Genomic DNA, 20,782 nt, shown 5'->3' on the forward strand with positions numbered 1-20,782 from the left:
CCCTCTCAGCTGTTGAAAAGCCGGCCTGGCTTTATGGCTGGTCTGGTAGGTAGAGACCTGCCCATGATTCCCCCCTCAAAGTGAGGTGGTACTGTCTGTGAAGCCTGGCGCTGATGACCACCAGCGCTGCCCGAAGCAAGGTAGGCAACCAAACCTCAAAGTCCCGAGTGAAGTGCAGCTCACCAGCTGCACAGCTTTTATACACTGTTGTGAAAGACCTTGTCATGCACTCCTGCTGACACACTCTGATAATCCAGTGTGAGCAGGGAGGGATCATTCTGGTGGGCTGGGCTTATAAGGATACGCAGGTGTTTTACAATGAGATTCCCAGTGTCTGATGGTAGGAAACACAGCCTGCCATCAGAGGGTTCAGAGGGTGACCACAAACCGGCTTCACAATGCCGTGAAACTGATTTTTGGCCTTCTCACCATATTGCCCGCTTACGCCACTGAACACGCCCAACACCAGCGGGCATGGAAAACCCCGCCCTGAGTCTTCTGCCTGTGGGGGATATGGAGAGCTTGGCTAAAACCTACAGAACCTATGGGAGTGGGGTTAGACAGGGCACCTGGGTGTCCTCGGGCTGGCATGTGCAAGATGGGCCAAATGGCCTCCTTCTGTCCTATAACTTTTCTATGGTTCTAAGTACATGAAATGATAACATTCTACAAAGTACTTTAAAATTACTTTAACATTTTTCATGCTGTATTATGTGTTGATCTATAATATGTGAACTTTAATAAGCATATACTGGACGCCCCCGTGCTGCTTTATTGCTGTTTTGTTTCTGTTGGTATCGGGAGTGACATTAATTTTCAAATGTGCAAATGGAGTCACATTGGGAAATTATTTGGGAACTAAATTTCCCTTTGCAGAGGCTCGATGGGCTGAATGGCTTTCTTCTGTGCTGTAACTGTATGATTCCATGGAATTCCCTGGAATGTAGAGTGTTAGGGGATGGTCCGATTGATGTTTTCAAGATATTAGTGAGAACTGAGAGGGTGGATTGGTGGAAATTATTTCTGCTGGTTGGGGAGTCTAGGGCTGGGATACATGGTTGAAAAATTAGACTTTGCTCAGTGAAACACTTTGATGCACAAAGGGTGGTGGAGAGTCAAAACTCTAACTTCTGCCAGTGACAGTTGACGCTGGGTCAATTGTTAATTTTAAGGCTGCATTTGGTAATTGTGAACTGCAGAGGGTACATTTCCTGCAGCGCTTGTGTTAATGATATAAACACATAAGCCTTAAGATAGCAGGTAGCACGTACACAGCTTAATCATCAATACTGGTCTTTCTGTATCCCCTTCACATACAGAGAGCAGGTATCAGGCTTCTATGGTCAGATCTTCAGGAGATAAGGAGGAAGTTAAGAAGCAGAACTTCAAAGCAGTAATCTCTGGGTTAATCCTCGGGCCACATGTCAGCGAGAGGAGATATCGAGAGCCAATGTGTGGTTTAAGCATGGTGCAGGAGGGAGGGCTTCAGCTTCTTGGGGCATTGGGACTGGTTCTGGGGCTGGAAACACTCATTCAAAAGGGATGGGTTGCACCATAATGGGATTGGGGCCAATGTCCTCATGAAGGGGGCGGTTTACTGGTTTGGGTGGGGAGGATTTAAAATAAATTGGGAGGGGGTGGGGTGGGTACCTACATAGGGTAAAGAGGAATAAGGGACATTTAGTGAGAGTGTTGGGCAGAACTAGAGAAGGGTGGAGTGCCATATTAGACAGGAGAGGAGTAAGAAGGGTCCTGGGAAATGCAAAGACGGAATTACAATGCATTTACGTAAACACACAAAGTGTGGTGAATAAGGTTAGTGAGCTACAAGCACAAATAGCCATGTCACAATATCATGTAGTGGCAATAACTGAAATGCGGCTTAAAAATGGTGAGGACTGGGCACTTAACATTCACACATACAAACATTCAGAAAAGTTACAGGAAAAAAGGGAAGTAGGGTGGCAGTATTGATTTGGGAAGACATTGTAGTGTTGGCAAGAGGGGCAGAGGCAGAATCCATGTGGTTTGAGTTGTGAAGCAGGAAGGGTATGATCATGTTACATGGGGTGACAGATAGAGGATAAACCTGTAGTGTGGACGTGGACATGGAAGTACGATAAAGTGGTGACATCAGGGACTTTAATTACTATATGAATATACAAATTAGGAGCAGCAGTAGGCCATTTGGCCCCTCGAGCCTGCTCTGCCATTCAATAAAATCATGGATGATCTGATTGTGGCCTCAACTCCACTTCCCTGAACTTAAAAACTAACCCATTCTCTCACCTACTTTAAATTAATTGATTGTAACCTTCCATCTATCCCCAAAAAACTTTCACCCCCTTTTTAATCAAGAATTAAAGCTCAGTGTTCCGGGGTTCGGTTGTTTCAGACGTGATAGAGGGGGAGGGATGAAAGGGGGAGGAGTGGCATTACTAGTCAGGGAAAATATCACAGCTGTGTGTAGACAGGACAGCCCAGAGGGCTCGTCTACAGAGGCCATATGGGTGGAGCTGAGGAACGGGAAAGGTGTGACCACACTAATAGGGTTGTATTATAGACCGCCCAATAGTCAGAGAGAATTGGTGGAGCAAATCTGTAGAGAGATAGCAGACCGATGTAAGAAACAGAAAGTTGTGATAGTAGGAGATTTTAACTTCCCACATATTGACTGGGACTCCCATACTGTAAAAGGGCTGGATGGCTTGGAGTTTATCAAATGTGTTCAGGAAAGTTTTCTAAATCAATATATAGAGGTACCAACGAGAGACGATGCAATACTTGATCTCCTATTAGGGAACCAGACAGGTCAGGTGACAGAAGTATGTGTAGGCGAACATTTTGGGTCGAGTGACCACAATGTCATTAGTTTTAAGTTAATTATGGATAAGGATAGGTCTGGTCCTCGAGTTGAGATTCTAAATTGGAGAAAGGCCAATTTTGTGGAAATGAGAAAGGTTCTAGGAAGAGCGGATTGGGATAAGTTGTTTTCTGGCAAGGATGTTTTCAGTAAGTGGAAGGCATTCAAAGGTGAAATTTTGAGAGTGCAGAGTTTGCATGTTCCTGTCAGGATTAAAGGCAAAGTTAACAGGCATAGGGAACCTTGGTTTTCAAGGGATATTGGCGATCTGGTTAAGAAGAAGAGAGAGGGGTATAGCAGGTATAGGCAACAAGAAGCAAATGAGGTACTTGTAGTGTATAGAAAATGTAAGAAAATACTAAAGAAGGAAATCAGGAAGGAAAAAAGAAGACATGAGGTTGCTTTGGCAGATAATGTGAAGGTAAACCCAAAGGGTTTCTACAAGTATATTAAGAGTAAAAGGATAGTAAGGGACACAATTGGTCCCCTTGAAGATCAGAGTGGTCGTCTATGTGTGGAGCCTCACGAGATGGGGGAGATCTTAAACAGTTTTTTTGCGTCAGTATTTACTCAGGAAACTGGCATAGTGTATAGGGAAGGAAGGGAAACAAGCAGTAGTTTCATGGAACATATAGAGATTAAAGAGGAGGAGGTGCTTGCTGCCTTACAGCGAATAAAGGTAGATAAATCCCCCGGGCCTGACATGATATTCCCTCGGACCTTCAGGGAGACTAGTGTAGAAATTGCAGGGGCCCTGGCAGAAATATTTAAAATGTCCTTAGCCACGGGTGAGGTGCCGGAGGATTGGAGGGTAGCTCATGTTGTTCCGTTGTTTAAAAAAGGCTCCAAAAGTAAACCAGGTAATTATAGGCCAGTGAACCTGACGTCAGTAGTAAGTAAATTATTGGAAGGTGTTCTGAGAGATCGGATATACAATTATTTGGACAGCCAAGGGCTGATTAAGGATAGTCAGCATGGCTTTGTGCGTGGTAGGTCGTGTTTAACGAACCTTGTAGAGTTTTTCGAGGAGGTTACCAAGAAAGTAGATGAAGGAAAGGCTGTGGATGTTGTCTACATGGACTTTAGTAAGGCCTTTGACAAGGTTCCACATGGGAGGTTAGTTCAGAAGGTTCAGACACTTGGTATCCATGGAGAGGTTGTAAACTGGATTCGAAATTGGCTGTGTGGGAGAAGACAGAGAGTGGTAGTGGATGATTGCTTCTCAGACTGGAGGCCTGTGACTAGTGGTGTGCCTCAGGGATCTGTGCTGGGACCATTGTTGTTTGTTGTCTATATCAATGATTTGGATGATAATGTGGTGAATTGGATCAGCAAGTTTGCTGATGACACTAAGATTGGAGGCATTGTGGACAGCGAGGAAGGCTTTCAAAGCTTGCAGAGAGATCTGGACCAACTGGAAAAATGGGCCAGAAAATGGCAGATGGAATTTAATGTGGAAAAGTGTGAGGTGTTACATTTTGGAAGGACAAACCAAGGTAGGACATACACAGTAAATGGTAGGGCACTGAGGAGTGTGGAGGAACAAAGGGATCTGGGAGTTTAGATACATAATTCCCTGAAAGTGGCGTCACAGGTAGACAAGGTTGTAAAGAAAGCTTTTGGCATACTGGCCTTCATAAATCAAAGTATTGAGTATAGGAGTTGGGATGTTATGTTGAGGTTGTATAAGACATTGGTGAGGCCAACTTTGGAGTATTGTGTGCAGTTCTGGTCGCCTAACTACAGGAAGGATATCAGTAAAATTGAGAGAGTGCAGAGAAGATTTACTAGGATGTTGCCGGGTCTTCAGGAGTTGAGTTACAGGGAAAGATTAAACAGGTTAGGACTTTATTTCTTGGAGCGTAGAAGAATGAGGGGAGATTTGATAGAAGTTTACAACATTATGAGGGGTATAGACAGAGTAAATGTGAGTAGGCTCTTTCCACTTAGATTTGGAGAAATAAACACGAGATGACATGGCTTTAGGGTGAAAGGGAAAAGGTTTAGGGGGAACATTAGGGGGAACTTCTTCACTCAGAGAGTGATGAGAGTGTGGAACGAGCTACCATCTGACGTGGTAAATGCGGGCTCACTCTTAAGTTTTAAGAATAAATTGGATAGATACATGGATGGGAGAGGTCTGGAGGGTTATGGACTGGGTGCAGGTCAATGGAACTAGCGGAATAATATTTCGGCACAGAATAGACGGGCTCAATGGCCTGTTTTTCTGTGCTGTAGTGTTCTATGGTTCTATGGTTCTAAGAATCTATCCACACTGCCTTAAAAATATTCATAGACTCTGCTTCCACTACCTTTTGAGGAAGAGAGTTCCAAAGGCTCACAACCTTCAGAGAAAAAATTCTCCTCATCTCTGTCTGAAATGAATGACCCCTTATTTTTAAACAGTGACCCCTAGTTCTAGATTCTCTTACAACAGGAAACATCCTCTTCACATCCACCCTGTCAAGACCCCTCAGGATCTTATATGTTTCAATCAAGTCGCCTCTTACTCTTCTAAACTCCAGTGGATACAAGCCTAACCTGTCCAACCTTTCCTCGTAAGACACCCCACCCATTCCAGGTATTAGTCTAGTAAACCTTCTCTGAACTGCTTCTAAAGCATTTACATCTTTCCTTAAATAAGGAGACCAGTACTATACACAATACTCCAGATGTGGTCTCACCAATGCCCTGTACAACTGAGGCATAACCTCCCTACTTTTGTATTCAATTCCTCTCACAATAAACAATAATATCCAATTAGCTTTCCTATTAACCTGCTGTACCTGCATACAAACCTCTTGTGATTCATGCACTAGGACACCCAGATCCCTCTGCATCCCAGAGCTCTGCAATCTCTCACCATTTAGATAAAAAGCTTCTTCTTATTCTTCCTGCCAAAATGGACAAATTCACATTTGCTCACATTATACTCCATTTGCCAGATCTTTGCCCACTCACCTAACCTTTCTATGTCCCTGTATACCCAAATATAAATTAGGATAATGTTAGTGTCACACTCAGTACAACATGAGGGAATTGGATATTATGGATTGTAAGACCGTACTTAGTGAAAGTGACCACAAACTCTGTTAAGATGGCTGAAACTTAACGTGTGACTATGGATATTTAAACTCTGGACGGGATTCGATTCTGTGGCTATCATTTAGTTAAACATGGACCTGAATAAGGGACTTCCATAGCCACCTGTGATGTTTCAACATCTCATTGTTTAAAGATGAACCAGCCTTTGAGGAATATGGGATCTCTAATCTGTTGGTGTCCCAGTGCCATATTGAACAAATTTGAGCTCAAGGTGGAGCAGAGAAAAGAGTGAATGACCATTGTCAACTGTCACTGTATTGTGGTGGACTGGACCCCAGAAGTGTTAAGCCTGCAGTCATGTGACTGAAACTAACTTTCAGGGACTACAGTATAATACATGTGGAACAAAGCAAGTATGTGTGTGTAAGAAACATCCAAATCGCCAGAAAACATCTGAAACAGTGGAACCATTATAACTGAAAGTCATCTAATGCAGCCAAAGCGTGGTACTTGTTCCAGCTTCCAAGTTCACCTGTGAACCAACCTCCTGGCTATTCATCTACACAAGGCTTCACAGCTTTATGAGAATCCTTTGTTTCTAAAAGAATAATTTCCAAATAAAGGATCAACTCAACCAAGGCAACATAAGACCTGCATTGTTGTAGAAACTGAGCCATCAATTCCATTTTAATAATTGTGGCTTTAACTTCATCTGTATCTAGTCTTTGTGTGTGTGATAGTGGGAGTGAGACAATTGATTGAGACGTTGTATTCAAACATCAGGGGAAAATGTGTGATAATAATTAACCTTCTTTATGTGTAAAAATCACCAGAAATCCTGCCACTTTGGCTATAGGCTAGGTACAGTCCAATAAGAGGGAAAGATAGGAGAACGAAAGCAACAGTTTCTTGGATAACAAGAGAGGCAGAGAATATGATGAAACAAAAAAATAGAGCGCATGATGTAGGTCAGGTGAATCCTTCAAGCAAGATCCAGGCAAAAACAATAGGTTGAAAGAGGAAATAAAGAGGAAAATAAGACTGGCAAAGAGAGAATATGAGAATAGAATGTCAGTGAACATAAAAGGGAACCCAAAAAGCCTTTGACTGGAATGTAAATAGTAAACAGATATTTAGAGGAGAGATGGGGCCCACTGGTGATAAAGAGGGTGATGTAATGCTTACAGGCACAGGCAATCCTAGGATACTTAAGGAGTACTTTGTGATTACTAAGGAAGAGGATGCTGACAAAATATCGGTAGCAGCAGAAATGATTAAGGTATTAGGTGGGATGATAATTGATAGGTAGGGTGTATTGCAAAGGCAGGCTACAGACTGAAACACCCAGGACTGGAATCGGAGCTGTATGGTACTGTTGCTACAGACTAAAACATCCAGGACTGGAATCGGAGCTGTAAGGTACTGTTGTTACAGACTGAAACATCCAGGACTGGAATCGGAGCTGTAAGGTACTGTTGTTACAGACTGAAACATCCAGGACTGGAATCGGAGCTGTAAGGTACCGTTGCTACAGACTGAAACATCCAGTGAATGAACAGTGACCAGTAAGTTCTATGCCTCTTGAGTTTCTTGAATTTAGTTTGAAAGAGCACCACTTTATTCCATTGCAGTTCATCACAAATAATTTACAACATTACCAAAATAATTTGGAGCCTGGATCATATTGATTATGAAAGGGGGAAATTGACTCACATCATACCTTACAAAACAAATTTCAACACCCAGTGATACTTTTGGACACAAAGTTAACAACTGGTGAGAGTTTGAAGGCAATGAAGGGAGTGAAGTCTGTGCAGTGATTGTGGTCAGGTTACCGCATTGTTCTGTAATGAGTGCGAATGCTTTGTGTGCTCTGATGTATAGAAACCTTGAATAGAAGCAGAGATGAGGCAGAGAGAAGAACAGGATCCAAGTGTCCTTCACCCTGTCTATCCAGGCAAAATGAAAATCATCCTCTTCATGTTTGCTGCAGCCCAGATCCTCTCCTGTTCTGGTAAATATTGGAATGTGCTAAGGAATGGTTTCGTTGAGCAGTTTGTTGTTCTGATCATTGGGTGTTAACCCAAATGGCCCATCGTCAATAATGTCTTCACCCTTGAAACTTTTTGCTTTTAAATTCAGGAATTCCATGTGCAAGTTCTACATTTTCACAGATTGGGATGGTGATCAAAGCTACAATTGCAAAAGTGAATGAAGAATTCACGATGAACAACCTCTTGGCTAAAGTGAAGTGTGAAGTGACAAGGGTAAGTGGCACCAAGTCCAATTCATTCCCTTTTGTCCCTTTCATCGTAATGAATGTCATGAATTCTTTCTTTTGTGTAGGCAGGGGTTTTACTGTGGAAATCATATTTACTGCCAAGTGATATAAAATAACAATTCGTAGCATTTTTGATCAGTAATTTTATGATGGAACAATTTATTATATTTTATTGAAAGCAAATAATTTTCTGTCCACCTGAATTACTTCCTCTTGTCACTATTTTTTGGTCATTGCTTCAACATGGATTATTAACCTTGAAATTCCCTTTGTAAACATTATACTGGGATCTCCCTATGCAAACACCTGCTGACCTGCTGTGAGGCTGCAGTTTGACTCCAGGAGGTGGTAGGAACAGGCTCCGGTCACTAGACACTGCTGAAGAGCAATTCTCAGTTTGTTCAAATCCAGCTCTCACCATCATCACAACCAAAATAAAATACTGCAGCTGCTGCAAAGCTGAAATAAAATAGAATTCTGCAAAAACTGCTGCTCAACATTGGTCCCAACGTGGGCAGCGATGAGGGGTCTTCCCTCCTCCCACCCCCAGTTCTTCCTCAGGCATGAGGGGACAACCTTCATCCTGTGACTGGACAAATAGGATAAGCTCAGAGGCTCCCCGATGTCACGCAATTTTAAGTGTTCGAAGAAAAGTGAAGCAGTTTCAGAGTCAAGTATCTTTGAGTGTTTATCTGCAAGTTATTTTTCAGTGTTTATTGGAAAATGGCACGTTATCTGTTCGAGGTTCTCTCACTCTGTGGCTGATGTGCTTCTTGACTGTGAATCTGAATCCACGTCCATCTATTGCAATGTTTCATCTCTCCCCTCACCATCACCTCTCTGCTATTGTTTCCCTGTCTCTGTCTCGAATGCTGTGTGTGTTTTGGCAGGTTAATATTTTAATGTTGTTTCCACCAAACACGTCCAGATGTGCCTCACCGCTGTCCATCCCCTGACAAGTGCTGCTGCATTGGCAGCTTTGCTTTCCTACAGTCCAACTCCCCCAGTTTCCTGATGTGATGGGGGTGGGGAGGCAGTTTAACTGGTTGAAAGCAGGAAGCCAGTGACAGGCTGGGCTTGTGGGGTGGCTGAGTTCCAACAGCCCACCTGGCTCTCCCTTTCTGACAGAGTGTGGGTGACCAACCTAAGGCCGTCCAACAGAGGGGCTCATCCCGAGCGCCCCCCTACACCACAACACAATGGTGGTCTGGCTGCTTTCTGTATTTCTTCATGACGTGTTTAAACATGTTGGTGAAAGGCCCCTCCTGGTTGAAGTTCCCTCTCAGTTACTGACCTTTTACTGTAGCTGCTGCTCCTCTCAAGCTGAGAGACAGGAACAATATCACTGGAGACAAAACATCCAACCAGTTCAGGATTACCCCGGTCTTTACAAACCAGGAACACAAACATTTTCCATTACATCAGTGACAAAACATTGAAAGCTCTGGGGAATTGTAAAATGCCAGTTTTATTCAAAGAACCATAGGAACATAAGAGCAGGAGTCGGCCATTCGGCCCTTCAAGCCTACACCACCATTCAATAAGGTCCTGGCTGATCTGGTTGTGGTCTCAGTTCCACTTTTCTGTCTGCCCCCCCATAACCCTTGACTCCCTGCAAAAACCTGTCTAATGCAGCCTTGAATAAATGTAAAGACCCCAGCCTCCACTGCTTTCTGGGAAAGAGAATTCCAAACACCAATGACCCTCTCAGAGAGAAGGCTGCTCCTCATCTCAGTGTTAAACTGGAGTCTTCTTATTCTTAAACTGTGCCCTGGAGCTCGAGCCTCCCCCACAAGAGGAAACATCCTCCAGGTTCCCACACTCTCAAGGCCCCTCAGGATCTTATATGTTTCAATAAGATCACCTCTCATTCTTCAAAACTCCAGTGGGTATCAGCCCAACATGTTCAACCTCTCTTCATAAGACAAATGACATCCCCTTCATCTTAGGAATGAGTCCAGTGAACCTTCTCTGAACTGCTTCTAAAACAATTATATACTTTTTTGTAAATAAGGAGACCAAAGTTGCACACAGTGCTCTAGATGTGGTCTCACCAAAGGTCCTGTACAGCTGGGGTAAAACTTCCTTACTTTTATATTCCATTTCTCGTGTAATAAACACCAACATGCCATTTGCCTTCCTAATCACTTGCTGTACCTACACACTAACTTTATGTGATTTAAGTACCAGGACACCCAGATCCCTCTGTATCACTGAGTTCGGCAATCTCTCTCCATTTAAATAACATACTGCTTTTCTATTCTTCCTGCCAAAGTGAACAAATTCACATTTTCCCACATGATACTCCATCAGCCAAATATTTGCCCACTCACTTAACCTGTCTATATCCCTTTGCCTCTCTACCTCCTCTTGGCAACTTACTTTCCTACCTATCTTGGTGTCATCGGCAAAGTTACCCACCATACATTCCGACCCTTCATCCAAGTTGTTGATCTAGATTGTAAATAGCTGAGGCTCCAGCACTGATCCCTGTAGCACTCCGCTAGTTACAGCTTGCCAACCTGGAAAAGACCCATTTATCCCAACTCTGCTTCCTGTTAGTCAACCAATCCTCTATCCACGCTAATATATTACTCCCTACACCACCTTCTCTTATTTTGTGTATTAACTATGCTGTGGCAGCTTATCAAGTGCCTTTTGGAAATCCAAGTACATCACATCTCCCGGTTTCCCAGAGTGAGTGCTGCATTTGATGTCATATCTGGGGAATGCAACACACTTTTCAGAGCCACACAGTAACAAACCAGCACATCATTGCAGTCACACACGCAATTTCACAACTTCCTTTGCCAAGTCAGTCCTACTTGTCATGAGGGAAAGGTTTGCCATATAACATCTTAACTATGTAAACCTAAATGTGGTGCAAAGGTTAATAAAACTAGCTGTCATCAAATTGAGAACGAAACAAGATGAGGTGTTGCAACTGTGTCTGGCGGCTATGGAATCACCAAATTGGAAAGTTGTGATGGAGAGAATGCGCCTACAGGTAAAATTGTTTACACACTGCAAGGTCTTCACAATGTTCAGAATGAGCTCACCATAACCATCCCGTCGGGTCTCGTGCTCCACAACAACTGCATTGTCCTTCCACAAGCATTGAGGGGACTTGTTGTTGACTGAGCACATGAAATCACCAGGGAATTTTCAACCCAAAACAATTCCACAGGGATAGGTGTGGTTCCCAGGAATTGACCACATAGTAGGGCACAAGATCAATCAGTCTTTGCTATGTCAAGCAGCCACAACGTCAAATCTTCATGATCTGCTTAAGATGTCTGAACGGGACCTCCAGGACTATAGATTGTGGCTCGTGCTGATTTCAGAGATTTGCCCACTGGTGGACAGCTGCTTCTTGACAATGATGATGACAACGCTCCCCCATCTTCGAAATAGTTAACGCCTACTTCACTGAAAGCAGGAATCCCAAAGCTAGACCAGGTCTTTGCTTTGTTTGGAGCCCCCCCCCACCCCCACAAGTGTTAAGAAGCGACAATGGACCCCCATTAACTGTGATGAACTCAGTAAAGTCACGAACTACCCGGTTTTCACTCATTGAAAAATCACATCCCGTTGACCAAGAGTTCATAGAGATGTCGAGAGATTTATGTGTACCTTGAAAAAAAAGTAATAGATACAGCTACAGCTGAGAAGCAAAAACTGTATCACTTTCTTCGCAATTACATAGTGACTTCCCACTCGAATACTGGAAAGCCTCCAGCTCCATCCACATTAGCACATCCGATTGCACACGTCTCTTACTGAGCTACTGGTCAACACAGGCGTGAGTGCGACTGGGAACAGAAGGGTCGAGTGAGAGTAATTGCAGAACAAAAGATGAAATTCAGAGCTACAGCAGGAAAGCCAGGGTGTAAAGTGCTTGTGAAACGTGATGGTCATGTTCGAAAGCAACAAGCCCCTGTTATATCCAGCCATTTTCTGTGACCAACGCAAAAGGATTAATGGTGACCTGCTGAACAGCTCACAAATCATCACACCAAACATGTCATTCTTCAAAGTGCTGAGAACACCATTCATAAGCATTGACTCCGATTCTGACATCAACATCACAGATGAAGAACAAGTGTTGAATGAGATCGCACCTGATGTCAAGACAGTATCCTACTGAGAAAAGAAAACCTTCACAAAGGTTGTGATTGTGTTATGAAGTGAACAAATTTCAGTTGGTGAACAACTCTTTTATCACATTGGCTATGCCTGAGCGTGTTGTTAAATTAATGCAAAAGCAGGATATGTAAAAGTGCTTCTGGTGAAGCTGAGTGTTCAAGTTACGCGTAAGTTTAGTGTTTACACTTGTGGAAACAAATCATTGAAACGCGCTGTGCTTCTCATTTCCTTAAGGGGAGGGAAGTAGTGTATTGAAAATTGTATTGTGAAAATCTGGGTCATAATTCATATGCTTTAGAATATAACTGTTCGTTTCAGGAATATAACTTTTAGGTTGGAGGTTAAAATGTTCAATGTAAGATAAGTGGAGATCTGATTGAGAAACTGATAATAACTCTGATGTAAATGCAATTCAAACAAGCCTGGGGTCATTAACTTAGAAGGAAACATGGGGGAGGATCTTCCGGTCAACAAGCGGGGGTGGGACCCACTCGCTGACGTGTAAAATGACGCGGGATGATGTTGGGTGGAACTCCCGATGTCACCCCACGACAATTCCATTTTCAGGTGGGTGGGGGCGCAGCCAAATCAGCTGTGCGCCCGCTGACCTGTCAACGGCCTATTGAGGCCATTGAAAAACTAATTAAGGTCATTAATGGACCTGCCCGTCCAACCTTAGGGTTGTCGGGCAGGCCGGGAGACCCTGGTGGGCATTGGAAAAGGCATCAAATCTTATCCACGGGCGGGATGAGGTTTCATGAGGGTTTTAAAATATCTAATAAAGGTTTCAGTGAAAGTGATGGACATGTCCCAACTCATGTGACAGTGTCGCATGAGGGGACGTGTCAGGAAAATGTTGTTATCATTTGCTTACCATTTGTAGCCTGGGAGATGAGTGTGCTCCTTCCGTGTGCATGCGGGAAAGAGCTCACTCCCGGCTCAGGGAATCCCCCTCCCCGCTGCCCGCACATGCGCGTGAGAGAGAGAGAGAGAGCAGCAAACTCCCTGCGGCTTCACAGAGATTGAAAGGCTTTTGAAAAACATAAATAAATGTAGCAAAAATGTATTGAAACATGTCTCCTCATGTGACTGTGTCACATGGAGATGGGACATGTTTTTATTTTTCTGAAAAACTTTTCATTTCAGTTGTTAAGACTTCAGGAAACCTCATCCCGCTCGTGGATCAGGCTTCCTAAAGAAACGTCAAGGCCACTTGGGCCTTTTCGCCTGTCCCGCTGACTGTAAGGTTGGACGGGCAGAGTAAACATGAAATTAGTGACCTTGTTAATGGCCTCAATAGGCCTGTCAATAATCGGCGGGCGCGCAGCCGATTCTGTCGCGCACCCGCCGAATGAAACATCGCGAGGCTGCGCCATGACATCAGGACGCACACCCGACATCATCGCGTGACATTCTACACCAGCGTGTCAGGCCCAACCCCACACGCCGACTGAGAAATCTTGGCTGTAGAAAATTTACAGCACAGGAAGAGGCCATTCGGCCCATCGTGTTTGCACTGGCTGAGGAACGAGCCCCTCCCCCCCAGCCCAATCCCACTTTCCAGCATTTGGTCCCTGGCCCTGCAGGTTACGGCACTTGAGGTGCATATCCAGATACCTTTTAAATGGGTTTAGGGTTTCTGCCTCTGCTGCCCTTTCAGGGAGTGAGTTCCAGATCCACACAACCCTCTGGGTGAAAATTAAGAACTTTTCTTCCTCTCCCCTTTAATCCTTCTATCGATCACTTTAAATTGATGCCCCCTAGTCACTGACCCCTCTGCTAAAGTAAACAGGCCCTTCCCATCCACTCTATTCGGGCCCCTCACAGTTTTATACATCTCAGTCAAATCTCCCCTCAGCCTCCTCTGTTCCAAGGAGGACAGCCCCAGCCTCCCCAATCTTTCCTCATAGCTGCAATTTTCCTGTCCGGGCAACATCCTGGTAAATCTCCTCTGTTCCCTCTCGAATGCAATTACATCCTTTCTGTAACAAGGTGACCAGAACTGCACACAGGACTCAGGTTGTGGCCTAACTAATGTTTTATATAATTCCAGCATAACCTCCCTCCTCTTATATTCTCTGCCTGGGCTAATAAATGAAAGGATTCCATATGCAGCCTTAACCACCTTATTAACCTTCCCTGCTACCTTCAGGGATCTGTGGACATTCACTTCAAGTTCCCTCACTTAATCTTCACCTCTCAGTGTCCTTCCATTCATTGTGTAATCATTTACCTTGTTTGACCTCCCCAAATGCATCACCTCACACTTCATACGAATATATAAATATACAAAATAGGAGCAGAAGTAGGCCATTCGGCTCCTTGAGCCTGCTCTGCCATCCAACGAGACCTTAGCTGATCTGTTTGCATTTCGAGTTCTACATTCCCATCTAACCCCAATAACATTTGATTCCTTTGCCTAACAAGAATCTACCTACCTCTGCCTTAAAAATAGTCAGTGACCCCGCCCCCACCACCTTCTGAGGCAGAGAGTTCCAAACTCACACAACCCTCTGAGAGAAAACATTCCTCCTCATCTCTGTCCTAAAAGGGCGACCCCTAATTTTAAACCAGTGCCCCCTAGTCTTGGACTCACCCACAAGAGGAAACATCCTTTCCACATCCACCTTGTCAAGGCCATTCAGGGTCTTATATACTTCAATCAAACCACCCCTCACTCTTCTAAACTCCAGTGGAAACAAGCCCAGTCTGTCCAACCTTTCCTCTAAAGACAACCCACTCATTTCCAGGTATCAATCTAGTAAACCTCCTCTGAACCGCCTCCAATGCATTTACATCCTTCTTTAAATAAGGAGACCAAAACTGCACACAGTATTCAAGGTGTGGTCTCACCAATGTCCTGTATAACTGAAGCATAAGATCCTTACTTTTATGTTCAATCCCTCTCGTAATAAAGGATCACGTTCCATTAACCTTCTTGATGACATGTTGTATCTGCATACTAACTTTTTGTGATTCATGCTCTAGAACACCTAGATCCCTCTGCATCTCGGAATTATGCAGTTGGTCTCTGTTTAAATAATACCAAAGTGAACAACTTCATATTTTCCCACATTAATCTGCATCTGCCAGTTCTTTGCCCACTCACTCAACCTGTCTCTATCCATCTGTAACCTCATGTCCTCCTCACAACATACTTCCCTACCTATCTTTGTGTCATCTGCAAATTTAGCTACCGTACCTTCACTGCCGTCATCTAGGTCATTGATGTAAATTGTAAAAAGTTGAGGACCTAGTACAGACCCCTGTGGGACTCCACTTGTCACATCCTGCCATTCAGAAAATGACCCATTTATGCATACTCTCTGTTTCCTGTTAGCTAGCCAATCTTCTATCCATGCTAATATGTTATCCCCTACACCATGAGTTTTATTTTCCACAATAACCTTTGATGTGGCAGCTTATCAAACGCCTTCTGGAAATCTAAGTACAGTACATCCACAGATTCCCCTTTATCCACAGCACATGTTACTCCTTCAAAGAAACCTAATAAATTGGTTAAACATGATTTCCCTTTCACAAAACCTTGCTGACTCTTCCCAATTACCTTGAGTTTCTCTTTGTGTCCAGCTATAACTTCCTTAATGATCGATTCTAATAACTTCCCCATGACAGACATCAAGCTAACTAGCCTATAGCTTCCTGTTTTCAGCCTCCCTCCCTTCTTGAATAGAGGGGTTATATTTGCTACTTTCCAATCTGATGGAACCTTTCCAAAATCTAGTGAATTTTGGAAAATTAACACCAGCGCATTGACTACCACTTTAGCCACCTCTTTTAAGACCCTAGGATGAAATCCATCAGCACCCAGGGACTTGTCAGCCGCAGATCCATCAGTTTGCTCAGTATTGCTTCCCTAGTGATTGAAATTTCACCAAGTTCCTCTCTCCCTCCCACCTCCTGATTTACAGCTATCACTGGGATGTTTTTTGTCTCCTCTACAGTGAAGACAGAAGCAAAATATTTGTTCATTTCATCCGCCATTTCCTTATTATCTACTATTAACTCCCCATTCTAACTCTGTAGAGGACCAATGCTCACTTTACTTACTCTTTTCCTTTTTAAATACCTGTAGAAACTCTTGCTATCCGTTTTTACATTTTTAGCTAGCTTCCTCTCATACTCTAATTTCTTTCTCCTGATTAACCTTTTAGTCATTCTCTGCCATTCTTTATATTCTGACCAACCATCTGACCTTCCATTCATCTTTGTGTTGTTATATACTTTTCCTTATGTTTGATGCTTTCCTTAACTTCTAATCAAGGATGCTGGGTCCTCGCCTTAGAATTTTTCTTTTTAATAGGAATATACATAGTTTGAGTCTTCTGAAATATCCCTTTAAATGTCTGCCACTGCTTCTATATTGACCTATCCCCTAGTCTACTATCCCAGTTCACTTCAGCCAGCTCAGCTCTCATGCCCACATAGTTGCCCTTATTTAAGTTTAAAAACCTAGTCTTAAAACTCATTCTTCTCCGTCAAACTGGATGTAAAATTCAGTCATATTGTGGTTGCTGCTACCTAGGGATGCCTTTACACTGAGGTCATTAATTAATCCCGTCACATTATACAATACCAAGCCTAATATAACCTGCTCTCTGGTTAGTTCTAGAACATGCTGCTCTAAGAAACTATCTCAGAAGCATTCTATGAACTCCTTATTTAGGCTACTACTGCCAATCTGATTTTTCCAGTTTATATGTAGTTTAAAATTATCCATGATTATTGCCATCTCTTTATCACAATCCCCAATATTTCTTCTTGTATACTTTGTCCTACATTGTGGTCACTGTTAGAGGGCCTGTAGATGACCCCTACAAGTGACTTCTTACCCCTACTGTTCCTCATCTTCACTCAAAACGATTCTACACCCTGATCTCCTGTACCAAGGTCATCTCTAAATATTGCACAAATGCCACCCCTGATTAACAGTGCTACCCCTCCACCTTTACCTAGCTTCCTATTCTTCTTGAATGTCATGTACCCCTCAATATTCAGGACCCAATCCTTGTCACCCTGCAGAAGTGTCTATGTATTTGCTATCAGATCATACTTATTTATTTCAATGTGTGCTATCAATTTGTTTACTATGTTATGAATGCTGTGTGCATTCAGATAGTTTTTTCTTTTTGTTACCTTTGTAACATTTAGTCTTGACGGTCGATGTATTCTTAGGGTTTTTTCCTCTCGGTCCCTCCCTGCCATTCTCTGACCCTCATTTTCCATATTACCATTCTCTTCTCTTACCTTGTCTCTACTATCTGATTTACCACATCTTTCCACATTTTATCCCTTGCCCCCACTATTTAGTTTAAAACTGTCTCTACTTCCCTAGTTATGCGGTCCACAAGAACACTGGTCCCAGCCTGGGTTGGGTATAAACTGTCCTGATGGAACAGCCCCCACTTTCCCCAGCACTGGTGCCAGTGCCCCATAAACCAGAACCCACTTCTCCCATGCCAGTCTTTGAGCCACGTTTTCATCCCTCTAATTTTATGTACTCTATGCCAATTTGCATGTGGCTCAGGTAGTAATGCAGAGATTATAACCTTTGAGGTTCTGCTTTTCAATTTAGTGCCTGGCTCCTCACACACATTATGCAGAATCTCTTTCCTAGTTCTGCCTATATTGTTGGTACCTACATAGGCCATGACAACTGGGTTCTCTGCACCAACCCCCCACCCATCCCCACCCACCCGCACGCCCCCCCACCCCCCTACTCCCAACCCCGCCACCACCCCCGCCACCACCCACTGCAAGTTCCTCTCCACCCTCAGGTGTCCCGAGCCCTGGCACTGGGCAGTCAGCCTAGCCACCTGGACTGGTGCTCCATGCTACCAAGTACAATGTCAACCCCCCCTCACTATACTGTCCCTTACTATCACTGCATTCCTCATTGCTCTATCCACTTGAATAGGCTTCCTGAACCAATGGTGTTTGCTCATCTAACTCTGGGTTGAATTCCATTTGCCACTTTCCTGTCCACCTGACCAGTCTAGTTGGTAGTGAAATACTTGAACAATGCATGATCCATCGCTAAGCTTGTAATGGAGCCAGGGTGCCTGGAGAAAGATTTGTAAATCTGCACCAGCAATACATATTATTCACATTACAGAATCAAAGGGTAGCATTGAAGATGAAATGATTTGTTTATATTTCTGTTTGAGCATGTCACATTGTCATAGAAATTGGATGTGGTGATGGAGGATTTTTTTGTTTAATTTATCCCTATGTGTTTGCTGACAGAAGCAAGCAATTCAGCTTGGGAACAGGCAGAGGCAGTAGCGGACTTGGTCTTGTGTAGGCCGCAACTCACTGAGTGGGGAGAGCCAAAGGAAATGAATGTTATTTAGGTCTGCATTTAAGCGGGGAAATATTAACTTTATCGTTCACCACGTGGAATGCAGGTAGGAGCCCAAGCTCAGTTTGGAAGTTGTGAGGGAGAAAACTGGATGGTTTGTGGTAACTTAAAACTAGGGGAAGAAACCTGCAGTGGTCTTCACAGAGCCTTATTGCAGATAATAGACAGCTTGAATGGTTAACTTGGAAACAGCGGTACAGAAGCTGTGGTCGCAGACTGGGACAAAGCAGCCTAGGTAGCTCCAAAGCCAGGACAAGGACCTGAAGAGTCCAGAGTCATCAGGGCCATGTAGGAAATTGGACTTAGCCAAATGCTAATGGAACGATCCCCATGGGCAGAATATTTTGCTTGTCGGGTGAGCGTGAGCCTGACCCGAACGAGTATAAAATGACGTGGGATGAGGTTTCGATCCATCATTAAAATTGTTCATTCTAATTTCTATCATGTTCCCTGCTCATGGGGCAGACTCCCATGAGGGGACTTTTTTTTAACACCTTAAAATTCTTTATTTTTTTATTTTGAAAACTGTTCGCCTCCCTGAGACGGCCGCTCTGTGCCTCAGGGGGAGCTATTCCAGCACGCACCCGCTCAAAAATCCCGCTCGCCCTCCTCCTCCCCCAGGCGACACGGGCAGCGCTGATCGCTGCAGCACACGTTTCACACTGGCCGGGGCCTTAATGGAGCCGCCCAGCGTGAGGTCGTGGTCCGGACCCGATCGCGGGCAGCGCTCCGCTTCCCACCCACCCCCGCTGAGCCCGCCCGACAGCTGCAAAATTCTGCCCCATGAGTCTTGTGGAGAAAGTTGGAACATTGAGGGGGGGTTGAAGTCGAGTCTGGAGAGCGGTGAAATGCCTTTTGAGTTGGGCCGAGGAAAGGTGAATGAACCTTCAGGAGAAGTAACAAGTAGAACTAGGTTTATAGAATGGCCTTTCGCAACAATCATGTTCAGACAGTGGCCCTTGATTTGTTTCATTTCTTTTTGTACACAATAAAGTTTGCTTTTGTTTAGAAACATAAAGTCCTGTGATGTAATTCAGCCAGTAAATTGCTGGGTATTTGCATTCCTCCTTTCAATGTTAACAGTCCCTAACAGGATCATAACAATTGTATTTTGTCCAGTTAAGGCCACTATACCCATGTGCCAGCAGAAAGAGTCCAGAAGGTCAATAGAGAAATCCATGTTTACAGAACATGAGCAGTTCTCATTCTGAATATCTTTACTGAATCATACTGTTTCTTCCTAAGAACCAGACAGCACTGAACACTGAAATCATCAGTGAACATCCCCACTTCTGACCTTATGATGGAAGGAAGGTCATTGATGAAGCAGCTGAAGATGGTTGGGCCGAGGACACTACCCTGAGGAACTCCTGCAGTGATGTCCTGGAGCTGAGATGACTGACCTCCAACAACCACAACCGTCTTCCTCTGTGCTAGGCTATGTCAAGACCTTTCGTACATTGGTCTAAAATAAGTAGGTTTAACATTCTTGTGATATCAATAACTTGCATCGATATAACACCTTTAATGTAGAAAAACGACCAAAGGAGCTGCCCAGATGCAAGAGGAAAGTGAATGATGAGCTGGAAGGGAGATGTTGAAAGACAGAAAAACCCCTGCTGAACAGTGGGAATGAATGGAAGAGGGTGGTGTAGAGGCAGAACAATTCAGGGAGAGAATTGCAGAGGGTAGAATCTGGGTGACTGGAGTTACTGTTGCCAATGATTGGGTACAGATGGCAGGAAATTCTAGCTCACAGCTGATAAACAGCGAACAGGATTCAGGATTCAGGACTGGGATTGGAGCTGTAAGGAACTGTTGCTACAGACTGAAACATCCAGGACTGGAATCGGAGCTGTAAGGAACTGTTGCTACAGACTGAAACATCCAGGACTGCAATCGGAGCTGTAAGGTACTGTTGCTACAGACTGAAACATCCAGTGACCAAACAGTGACCATTAAGCACCTTAACTCAGAGTTTATGTGTTAAATTTGAGAATTCACCACTTTATTCCATTGCAGTTCATTATAAATAATTTACAACATTACCAGAATAATTTGGAGC

At 43.8% G+C, this 20,782-nt stretch overlaps 1 protein-coding gene across 1 annotated transcript in view; it reads left to right on the plus strand.

The window, feature by feature from the left end:
* Positions 1 to 7,701: 7,701 nt before the first annotated feature.
* Positions 7,702 to 20,782, plus strand: part of LOC144675992 (uncharacterized) — a 32,762-nt gene continuing 19,681 nt past the window's right edge. The window contains exons 1-2 of the mRNA XM_078536508.1: positions 7,702 to 7,922; positions 8,051 to 8,175. The gene's annotated coding sequence lies outside the window, so the exon portion shown is untranslated. The remainder of the gene's footprint in view (positions 7,923 to 8,050; positions 8,176 to 20,782) is intronic.

This window comes from Cetorhinus maximus, unplaced genomic scaffold (genome assembly GCF_964194155.1).
Source record: "Cetorhinus maximus unplaced genomic scaffold, sCetMax3.hap1.1 HAP1_SCAFFOLD_1262, whole genome shotgun sequence".
Taxonomy (NCBI): domain Eukaryota; kingdom Metazoa; phylum Chordata; class Chondrichthyes; order Lamniformes; family Cetorhinidae; genus Cetorhinus; species Cetorhinus maximus.